Source organism: Elephantulus edwardii, unplaced genomic scaffold, assembly GCF_000299155.1.
Source record: "Elephantulus edwardii isolate Elephantulus edwardi_28Jun2011 unplaced genomic scaffold, EleEdw1.0 scaffold00126, whole genome shotgun sequence".
In the NCBI taxonomy this organism is placed as follows: Eukaryota; Metazoa; Chordata; class Mammalia; order Macroscelidea; family Macroscelididae; genus Elephantulus; species Elephantulus edwardii.
In genome coordinates this window covers 7,013,939-7,025,969 of record NW_006399876.1, presented here as the reverse complement: position 1 = coordinate 7,025,969, position 12,031 = coordinate 7,013,939, and positions in this window count along the sequence as shown.

The window sequence follows — 12,031 nt, the reverse complement described above, 5'->3', positions numbered from 1 at the left end:
CGCACCAGGCGGGACTCACAAACCCCAAACACTTACTGCAAGGTACAAAATCATAAAGTTCCTCTGGATTTGCCTCTTTTCAAACAAGCTACAAATGTTCGGCCACAAATCACAATTCACTTCCGGGCTAAGTGGCATTCTCAAGATTTTCAAGGATGGGGAAGGAAAGCAGGCATTTACCCTTCTGCGCCTGTCTTCCAGGTCTATCAGCTCCCCATCTGCGGGTGCAGCTGCCCTTCACCCGGGAATCGGGCTGGCAGTGGCCCAGACACACACGACAATGACAACTCGACCAGGAGGAAGCCTCCTGGCTCTCCCTCGCTCCCTCCGCCTGCGCCCTTCAGCCAGAAACAGCACTGCGGCTCGTAAACTTACTAAGTCCCTCTCCGGCCACAAAGCTGCAGGAGCCAGATGGCACCTTGACCTTGGCTTCCGCACATCCAAGTGGAGCACGCTGGGCAACGTCACATCCTTCCAGGGGATGCACTGCCTAAAAGGGGCGGGCAGGGCAACTGTTACTCAAGCCTGGTGGCTCTGAAAGGTTCACAGCTGGAAACCAGGGCATCAAATCCCACCCGATGCCATCAAAATCTCTGCACAAAACGGTCCAGTGAAGTACTTTAGTCAGCCAGTAGCAGGTGACCCACTCGGAACCTAACACACCGGGCCCGGCAGCTGGAAGGAGGACCCCGGCCAGGTCTCAGGTACTTAGAGGAAATAATTTTAACTTAACAAGTATTAAATCCAGGTGGTACAAGACTCACACTGAGTTCCATTTCAATGATTCTACAAGTCTGTCTGACTCCAGTGACTTTTCACAATTACTGCCTTTCATCAGGATCTGTTCTGATCTTTGTCAGAGCTGAACATCTGATGGCAGCAGCAGCAAAGTGTCTCCTGCAATCTGTACACAGTAAATATTAGTAACAATAAAGACAGGCTAGACAAAAAAGGGGGCAGTCCGTAAGTGCAGGGGTATATCGACATCCTAAGCGGGGACCTCTCACACAGTCCACAGAACAGCGTCCAAGGGCCCTGAGCGGGGGCGTCTCCATCGGCATCTAGAGGCGGCTTCAATCTTATCCTCCAAAGGAGAATGTTTCTGGTTTTTAGTAAAATCACTTAAGGAGGTGGTGATTTACTGCTTAACAGAGCTTATTTACAAACATTTACACTCATTCCTTACTCAGCCCTCAATTACATTGCTGGGCAATGACCTCATCGCCTCACATGGACCTGTAAAGGATCTGCTGAGGTTACCTGCCACTGGCCCATCACTACCCCCTACACCCCCGCAGGGGAGCTCAGCCCCCCAGTACCAACCACAGGGACCAGCCAGTCAGTATTCCAGAGCCAGGGTGGTCCCAATTACCACCTCCCTTTCCCTTTCCGTCTCTGGGGTCCTCTACCTCTCCCGGTCTCACTGTATTTTCAGGATGGGTGGCCCTAGGTAAGCTTCTTAATGACTTAAATAAAGTGCCCCAGGGGACTCTGTTGGGAGCTGGGGGCACCATCGGCTGAAAGAAAGGCCTGAGAGTCATGGAAAGTGCATGCTGCCCACAAGTACCCCCCACCACATTGGCCCCTAGCCCAAGTATTCCCAGTTCTTCATGAGAGCTTCTTCCAAAACTGTTAGCCAGGCCTGACCTCCACCCTTGACCTTAAACTGCAGCTGCCACCCACTGACCTCACCATTATGCAGGTGGCTAGTTCCATGCTCACCTGTACCCGCTCAGAAGGACAATCAAGAAAGGGGCTGACTGGGGGGTCCTGCAGGCCACTGGCTCCGGGATCCCTGTGACTGTCCTTAGCCCTTCCTTATTCCTGCTGTCCCTTGCAGTGGGGAAGCGGGGCCAAATCCCAGGTCTTGCTTCCTCCCTCACAAGATCGGCCAACCGTCAGGACACCAGCTCCCAGAGCTCTAACCTCAGCTTCCAGTAGGTACCCAGGACCCCCTGGGCAGCATCTGTCCCCACTAACCCCACTCCAGTTCCCTTCCATTTTGCTCAGCACTCTGGTATCAGAGAAGGAAAGCACCCCAAAGCTGACCTTCCAGTGGGTTTTCAGAGGCAGTAAATTGCACAGGAGGAGATTGCCATTCCTCCTTCCTCAGAGCTGCTGGTAGATCTGAACCACTGACTTTGGGATTGCAGCACAGCTTATCGTTAGGCAACCAGATCTCCCTCCAGGAGGTAAAAGAGAGCAGAAGCATCCTTTTTTGCACTGGCCAGCGATCTGTCAGGGCCCTCTGTCTTTGCTACTGCAGAAGTGAGTATACTATTATCGCAGTAAATGCAAGCGAACAAGAGAGCTGATGAGTGAGTATATATATTCAGGCAGCTTCACAAATGGCTTGCAATTTATATTTATAGACTCAGTGACCAAAAAAAAACCCATCACCAAATCCACTGTCATCAAGTTAATTTCCACTGCTATACCGTCATACAGCAGCCTTATATGACAAAACAGAGTCACCCACAGATCCCAAGACCATAATCCTTACGGAACCAGACAGCCACATCTTTCTCCTGCAGAGTGACTTGGTAAGTTCAAACTACTGACTTTATGGTTGGGAGCCAAATGTCTTAACCACAGCACTACCAGAACAGGTGGTTTAATTTGTTATATTCTACACCAGAGGAAGCTCTGGTGACTTAGTGGCAAGACGCTGCACTGTAATCCTGAAGGCAAGTGGTTCGAATCCACCAGCTGCTCCAAGGGAGAAAGACAGGCAATCTCCTCCCGTGTGATTAACTGCTTCTGAAAACCCACCAGAGGGTCAGCTGTGGGTCGGATCTGGCTCGATGTTACACAACAACAGTGACACACCAGGGAGCTCTCTCTGCTGGCCTCGTGGTTAAGGAGTTCGGCTGCCAACCCCAAGGCCTGTGTTTTTGTTCTATCAGCTGCTCCAGGGGAGAAAGATGGGCAGTCTCCTCCCACGTGATTTACTGTCTCTGGAAAGCTGCTGGATGGTCAGCCAGGAGTCATTTCTGACTCAAGGGACACAACAACAAGGCAGTGATACACCACCACCATGGATTCCTGAAGGTCTTACAAGACTCTCCTTCTAATGCCAAGCCCCTTCCAGAATTTTTGGTTTAAGAAATTTTTCTTTTATTGAGTTGCATACAAAACTCATATATACATTGTGTTTCACACTTTCATTCACATTGTGTTTCACACAATCATTCTCCTACACTGTGTTTTACAAAATTAATCACCACTGAACTATGCCCACCATGACACTGTCTTTTCAGGTCTCCGCCGGATTCTTCCTTCCACAACCAAATTGTGCAACTCTGTAACTTCCCCCTCTGCACACCCTCACCCCTTTGGACCTTCCAGATTTTTAATCGTTTAGAAAAGACTCCAACTAGAAGTCAGCTGGCTCAGGCAGGTAATACCTGTGAGAGACGTCTCCTGGGAAAAGCCTTTTTAAGACAAACACTGTTGTCCACAACTTAAGGCGGAACACAACCTGCTCTGCCGAAAACTGCTGAAAAACTGTGTCAATGTGAAAACAGGATTAAGCTGTGCCCGGCATCCACAGAACACGGCTTTGGGATGTGAGAGAGAAGAAATATACTAGGGAGTCTCAGAGATCATCATCCAGAAGTCACTGACAGGGCTAGAAAGAAAAAGAACCCACAGCTGAACCCGTATTTCAGCAGAAAACTAATTTACACGTGCAAGGCTGGATACAGGGCTGAATCTGCAGCACAAGAAAAGTGAGGGGGGAAAAAGACATCCAGAACAACTTCTTTCTGCTTTTCACCATCAAGCTGCAACAACTCCGGCCAGGAGAAGGCGAAGCCTGCTGCCCAGGCCTGGGACCCCCGCTGGCGGGAAGGGGCCTGGAAGCCAGAACTGCTGGGGACCTGGCTTGGCTCTGCAGGCTGTGTGATACTGGCAAAGGACCGTAAACCTCCTAGTCACGTCTGTGCAGCACAAGCAAGAATATCATCTGTGTACTCTGAGAACCAGTTACAAACCCAAAGTTGATCTTCAAGAGTCGGCAGGATGAGGAAAGAGTAAAGTGCAAATCATCTGAACCCTCTCCTCCGTATTGCTCAACTTCTTCACTGTGGCCACAGGGTCTGGCTGACCCTTTGTGAGCCGGGAAAGGAGGGACGTCCTCTGGACTGCAGGACAGTTATCACCATCCCTGGTCTCCATCCTCAGGGCCAGCTGTGCCATCCAGCAAGCTGTGACAATCAAAAACGCCTTTCAGACGCAGCCAATGTGCCCTGCAGGGTAAAATTCAAACCACTCCTCTATCGTCTACTTACAGAGTGGCACTCTTCTCAAGTTATCTATTTTCCCTTCGAAAAATTGCAACATCTCCGTATTCTCTAGCCTAACTGCAAACTCATGAGCTTTCCTTTCCTCTAAATAATTTCTTCCTCCTGATCTGTATACTTTAGTTGGTGACAGCTGACAGGACTCTTCACATTTTCATCATCTGCCCCAGCCTGCCCCCTGCCCATCTCCCACAGCAAGTCACTGTCCCGAACAGCCGGCCTCTGCCATCCTCCCTCCCCCCCACCTGAAGGGCCACCAGAGTCAAAGGTGGATTACCTAACAGCAAGGTGTGGCTTACCTGTGCTTGGTCAATAATCTGCAGAAAACAATTTCACATTTTCACCACATCCAAGATTCTACTTCGAGATCTGGCTGTATTCCAGCTCTCACCCAAACCCTCAGCACCTTCCCTCCCAATCAAGGCCTGTTTTTAAAGTTACAGTCCCTGGCAGGGGCATGCACCTGGTTAGTATGGACATACGTGTACTGACTTCCTAACAGCTGGGAACCGGTTCACCACATCACCCACAAGCTGGGGCTCCCCTGGTTTATTCGGGAATCACCTTGGGCAGTGTCTAGAAATATGGCCACTTCCTTCATCAAGTCTCCGCACACTTCCTGAACCTCTTTCCAGCCCCATTCCTGAATCCCTACACACACCCCTTCAGGAATCGCCTTGACCTCTTTCCCAATCCCTTCCCCAATCCCATCTGGATACCTGTTCCTGCCCATTCTCATCTCCGACTGCCAATCGTCAACCTCTGGACTGCAGCGCCCTCAATCACTGGTATGTTGTTGCTGTTTTGTTGAAACTGACCCTCAGCTGACCCTCCAAGGGGGCAGTAAACCACACTGGAGGAGACCATCCATCCTTCTCCCACGAAGCATCTGGCAGAGTCAAACCTCTTGCCTTCAGGATTGCGACACAGCTTCTTACCACTAAGTCAGCAGACCTTCCTAGCCACAGACACTGTTGTTGTTACTGTGTACCATCAAGTCAGAAACGACCCACAGCTGAGCCTCTGGTGGGTTTTCCAAGACAGTTGACCATGCAGGAAGAAACTGCCCATCCTTCTCCCACAAGCAGCTGGTGAATCTGAACTGCATGCCTTCAGGATTGCAGTGCAGCTTCTTACCACTAGGCTATCAGAGCTACCTAATCAAAGGCATAGGTATATCCATTATTGCTGGTCAAGCCACCTGTGACTCACAGCGACCCTATGTACAACAGCTCTGAACGCTGATCTGTCAACCTTAATGTCTCAGACACACCTACCCCCATTACCCCAGTCAATGAGTCAATCCATCTCATCCAGGGTCTTCCCCTCCTGCGCTGGCCCTCTCCAAGGACTGGTGCCTCCTTGCAACATGTCCAAAGTATGTCAGATGGAGCTTCAGAATCCTTGCCTCCAAGGAACAACTTGGTCTCACCCTCTCCAGGACAAACCTGTTTGTTCTCCTAGCAGTCCATGGTATATTCAACACTCTTCTCCAGCACCACAGCTCAAAGGCATCAATTCAATCCCTTCTGTCATCACTAGCCATTGCTCAGCTTTCTGACGCACAGCACATAACTGCGAAGACCACTCCCTGTATCAGGTGCTCCCTGTATCAGGAGCACCTTAGTCTCCAAACTGACATCATTGCTCTTCAGTACTCTGGAGATGCCCTTGACAGTAGACTTTCCCAATGCAATTTGTCTTTTGATTTCTTGCCTGCTGGTACCAAGAGTACTGATCCAAGCAAACTAAAGCTGCCAACAATCTCAATCTCTTCATCTATCATGATGCTGCCAATTGGCACAGTGGTGAGAATCTTTGTTTTCTTGATGTTGAGCTTGAATCATACTGAAGGCTGCAGTCCTTGACCTTCTGCAGCAAGCGCTTCAGGTCCTCCTCAGTTTCAACAACCAAGGTTGTGTCATCTACATATGCTCTAAGACATGGAGACCACTCTCTGGTGGGGTTAGTTACTCCAGGACAACGAGAGGCTCCTCCTGAGAAGGCTGAGAGGGGAACCAGACTGTCTAGTCTTCACAAGGAGAACCCAGGGCCGGCGTCTGCGTGGGGGTTGGGTAAGCAGGAGACAAGACTGACTGCACCTGAGCAGGCATGGCAAAGGGAAGGCCGTGCAGGTCTGCCGAGAGCAGCACTGAAGTAAGGCCGCCCAAGGGACTGAATTTTCAGTGAAAAGAGTTCAGGTAACACTGGCTCTAACAATGAAGCCATAAATACTTAACCTTATTTAGGTTCTAGATGTGACCAAGCACTAATTAGTGGCCACCGGCAGGAGCCTCTTAGGGACAGATCACAGGGCTTCCCACTGGAGGTGCTGGGCTGTTTTGTGTCCCTGACCTTTCTGTTTGGTTCCAATGCTTAGCCACTACACCACCAGGGCTAAGTATTCACTAAGACTTAAAATGTACATCAAGTTGGGATTTTGACGTAATTTTTGGAACAATAATTATGACCCCATAAGGCATAGCTCTCTACCAACTTTTACTATGCAGTTATGCAAAACTATATCCAAGGGCTCGCCCAGCCTTGCCCAAAGGCCTCTATGTTTGATATTGAAATCAATCATTCTCCTTTTTTGTTTCCTGTGTGCCACCGTCAGGGGTCACAGTCACGCTCCCTGGAAGGGCCTGTCCCAGTCAGTGCTGCCTATCGCCACAGCGTTCCCACCTGACTGAAGCTGACGACGTGAAGGAGCAGATCTATAAACTCTCCAAGAAGGGCCTGCCTCCTTCCCAAATCACTGTGACCCTCGGAGCCACATGCAGTTACACAAGTGCCTTTTGTGACAGGCAATAAAATCTTGAGACGCCTTAAGTCCAAAGGACTATCTTCCCGAGGATCTCTACCATTTCATGAAAAAAGCTGTAGCCGTTCAAAAGCATCCTGAGAGGAAAACACAGGAGAAGGATGCTAAATTCCACCTGACCCTGACTGAGAGCCGACTGCACCAACTGGCTCGACGGTCTAAGACAAAGAGAGTCCTTCCCCCCAACGGGAAACACGAATCACCCACAGCCTCTGCCCTGGTTGCAAAAATGTGTCTTAAGCACTTGAGCAATAATCACTGTTTAACTACCCCCCAAAAAAGACATCAATCATTCTTTCTCACAGAGCTCATGCGACCCCACCACTCCTCAGCCCTTTTCAAAGGTTAGCAGTCTGAAGTGGCCCAGAATTTGACAGACTTAAGGGAAACTTTAACAGTTCTCACACATTTTGTGTACCAGACTTTAGGAGACTTTGCTTCTTTGACTACATTTACTATTTCATTCACAACTGACGATGACTACGTTCTCAGTCAGCAATCTGACAGCTGAGACGAGCCTGAAGTTAAGCTATGGTGTCCAAGTATGGGCAAGTTTTGCAAATGGTTATAAGATAAAGATAAAAAATGATTTCTTGTATGATGACTTAAACTTTTTATTCAAATGCAACTCAACTCACTGCTGTCAAAGCAGAACCGATTCATAGCTGACTCTCCAGCGGGCTGTCAAAGGCTGTAAATCACACAGGAAAAGACTGTCATTTCTCCTCCCAAGGAGCTGCTGGTGGATTTGAATCATCAGAAGTGGCCACGTCTGGGTTAGGAGGACGATTCCTTAAGGATGACATCATTGGTCTAGTAACAAGGAGCGAGAAGAGGTCAACCTCTCAACCCTTACCCAGGACGTCCTCTGTTCAGGGCACCAGCCTAGTGTCAGGGACACAAAGATGAACACGGAACGCCCTCCAGGATGTCTGTCCAACACAAGAGTCAAAAGAATAGACGTAAGATGAGGTGGTGAAACTGCTATAAAGGTATGTGAAGCGCTCGGGGAGCTCTGGTGACACTGCGGTTAATGCAGTGGGCGGCTAAGCAGAAGGCAGACGGACGGCTCTCCCTTACCAGCTGCCCTTCCAGGAGGATGGAGCTTCCACCAGGACATCTGTGCACAGTCTATCTTTCATTATGACTTTTCTTAGCCACTGTCTGACTTCGCTCGACAGATGAGCAGGAATATGTACTTGGGGCATGTTTATCTATACGTAAGGGGATCGGCCAGTCTCAACAATGTATGAGGCAACTGGCTGGCCGTGCCACTTAACTGGGCAAGCCAGCATCAAGAGGCTCATCAGATCTTCTGGTGCCACTGGAGAAAGCAAGACAAGGCAGGATGTCATTCCTGCTCTTGCTACATCTACAGCCAAACTGGAGACCTGACTTGAGATGGGACTGGGGAGGCAATATTGGCAGGACTGAGAACTCTGTTGGACAGCTGGGGGTGGGAAGCCAATATCGGCAGGATTGAGAACTTGGAAACCAATATTAATCCGGAGACGCGAGGCTCAAGGCTGAGCTGCCTAAATGCACATTTCGGAAACTGCCTTGACTGTATTCTGTTATTAATCTGAGTTATAACCTTTTGACCTCCCCAATATGTTTCTCTGGGGTCTGTGAGCTATCACATTGGGTTTTGAACCCAGAAAAGAAGTAAAAATGGGGTTGAAGGGGAGCTCTGGTGGCCTAGTGGCAAGGAGCTGCAACTACAATCCCAGAGGCACACAGTTCGAATCCACCAGATGCTCTGCCGGGAAAAGGAGGGACAATCTCCTCCTGTACCAGTCAGATCTGATTTGACGGTACACTCACACACACACACAAAAATGTTTAATTAAAAAAAATGGGGTTGAGATGAGTAGAAAGAGGTACAGGAGTGTTGGGGACATGTCTGACCTCATGAGAACTGGTTTTCTGTTACTGATGCTGTTGATGGGGACAGTTCTCCTTTGTGAAGCTGCTAAAGGTTCAATATGACTGGCCCTACTCAGCCCTTGTTTTTTTTAAACCTGGTAGGCAGTTCTCCCCTGGCAGTTCCTCTAGGGTCACTGGGCTGGAATCACCCTAATGGCAGTGTCTGAGTTCTCAGCTTATAAAAGCTATGGAAGAAACAGAAATAAGGAAGAAGTAAATTCTCTCTGATGAAATCCAGAAGAGTTCAAGAAAGGAGGTTCTCTCAGTGTCAGGACTTGAAGGAAGAGGCAGAATTTTAAAAGCAGACAAGAGGAGGAAGGCAGCCAAGCACAGGGTAGAAGTAAAGAGGCCTGGTGGCTGCAAACACAAAGCTCATTCAGAAAAATGCAAAGTCCAGCTAACTGCTGGTCACTGTGGACTAAGGAAAGGCACAATTTAAAAGCAACTGAAAAGTAAGTTCAGACTTCACAGGAAGCCACAGTAAACTTTTCAACACCACCTGCCTACAAGAGCAGGTTAAACAAAAGGAGCACGCTGCGAGAAAGATGATCCCGTGCTTTCTGTTTCCATGTCCGAGTGGATGGCACTGGACTAAGCAGAGGGTCAGGCGAAAAGGTCCTTCACCAGTTCTCAGTTACCCCTGCATGGGGAGGGGCCCACAGGGGGAATGGAAAATGTCACAAACAGGCCTGGGGCTTCAGCTAGGCTGCTGGGAGCAATCAAGGCCACTGAGTGTATTTTAAGGCAGGCTAGATGGGCTGAGTCGAGGTAGCCAGGCCAAACGAAATGCCTCAAAAGGACTGGAGCTTCGTGAAAATGGGTTGGAGGGCAAGTGAAACTTGAGGGATGCATGTCCATAGGGGATCACCAAATTTCAGCCATGGGAATCCGTTTCCCTCCTCCAAATTGCCTTTCTCCTTTTTTAAATGCCAAGAGTGACGGGTGGAATTGTGTCATCATCCCACCCCAATCCCAGAAAACTACTTCAACTTGGCTGGGCCATGATTCTCAGTAGTGTGGCACTTACTAGGTAGAATGTCTCCCGTGCTGGGGTCAGCCAATCAGCTGTAAGGGGCGGAGGGGGTGAACTGACACACTTCCTCTGGTCACAGCTCTGATGTGATGCAAAGGTACTTGCCCTGGGTTGTGGGCTGCATCCCTTCATCCTACCGGCGACAAAAGGACAGAGAGGCAAGCAGCAAGAGGGGCCTACGACCATGAAGAAGCGTCAGGATGAGGGAGCTCTCGTGGCCTTGTGGCAAGAAGCTGTGCTACACTCCTGAAGGCATGTGGTTCGAATCCACCACATGCTCCGCTGGAGAAGGAGGGGCAATCTCCTCCTGTGCCAGTCAGATTTGATTCGATGGTACACAATTAGAAGGGGGGGAAAAAGAAGAGTCAGGAGCAGAGCCTTTGGACCCAGGGTCTCTGCACTGGGAGCCTGCTACAACAAGGAGACACAGAGAAATCTTTTCCCAAAGGCCAACACTGAACATGGACTTTAGCCTCCTAAACCACAAGAAAAGAATTTTCTGTTTGTTAAAGCTATTCACTTGTCTTTGAACTCTGCCCTCAAGTCAAGTATGACTCATGGTAACCCCCCTGAAAACAGATGTGAACTCTGTCCCATCCTGTGCCATCCTCCACATCTCTAACACATGTGACCCCATTGTCCCAGTCAGTGGGTCAATCCACTTCGTAGAGGATTTATTTTCCTCTTTCACTGCACCCCCAGCTTTCCATGCACAGCACTAGGTACCTGTTAGGTTTCCTAAACCATTTCCTTTTCTCCTTATTAAACACATTTAAAAAAAAAAAAATCAAGCCGAGAGTAACATTATACCGTGCAACATTATTTTAAAAGGCCCTCCGAGCCAAAAGCAAAGCTATTTTCCAAGCCTCCTAATTCTTTGAGAAAAGACATTCCTAATGTTTTATCATAACCACCATGAGCAAAACACAGCGTTCCAACCCAAATGAAACCCTCAAAGGTTTTCCCACACAAGAGGCGGGAGCACAGGTGAGGGCCCAGGGTCACAGGGCCGCCCAGCTCCTAGAGCGTCAAACAGCAACTGCTGTCAGGGAGCTCACTTTGCAGACCTGAGACTCTGATGGCCCAGGAGGCCCCTGTCGACCTCCACAGCTGACAATTTCAAGCCTAACCATGACGTGAAAAGACTTGAGGTGTGCAAAGAGAGGTTCACTGAAAACAGTAATAATCAAGTCTTATCCCGCCACTCGGGGATTAAGTCAGCATCTCTGGTGTTCTGCTCCCTGTCAGCTCCCCTGTGGGCTCGCACTGCTCACCAGCCCCGCTGCCAGGTGAGAGGAGAGGCCTGGGCCATAAAGAGGAAGTCCAGTCCAACAGCCCGTGGGGCTGCACCGACTATCTCGGGGTTCACAGGAGGAATCATGAATGAGACTAGACTGGGATGACCTGCCCATTCAGTCACTCGGGTTCCAGACCCTGGGGGAGCAGAGGGTCCAAGCCGCGAGCCAGCCACGTGCTGGTCCCAAGCAGGGGACACATCACAGGGGTCTATTCTGAGCAGACAGGCACATTCTTTTTAATATTTAACATTTCTACAAGTGTAGATGTAGAAGACATAAAAGCAGGCCAGCAGACCCCTCCGATGAGCACGGAGTGACCCCTGGGGCCACACCTCCGCCCCAGGGCAGGCTCTGCAGTCGGGGTGGGGGTGGGGGGCAGCAAGGGGAACCTCCTCCGTTAACCGGCGCCCCCGAGAAACGTGCACCCCGACGCACCTCCTCCGCACACTGAGCGCCCTACAAAACCGACTCGGGGCCTGCACCCCCATTTGAGACCCACCTCCCCACGAATGGGGACCCCGCCTCCTGCACCCCGGGACCCGACTTCCATTTCACAAGGACTCCGGGGGAAGATGGCTTTCAGCTCGGCTCCGGGAACCCCGCCCCCGGCCCCGCCCCGGGCCCCCCACCATCAGGCCACGCCCCC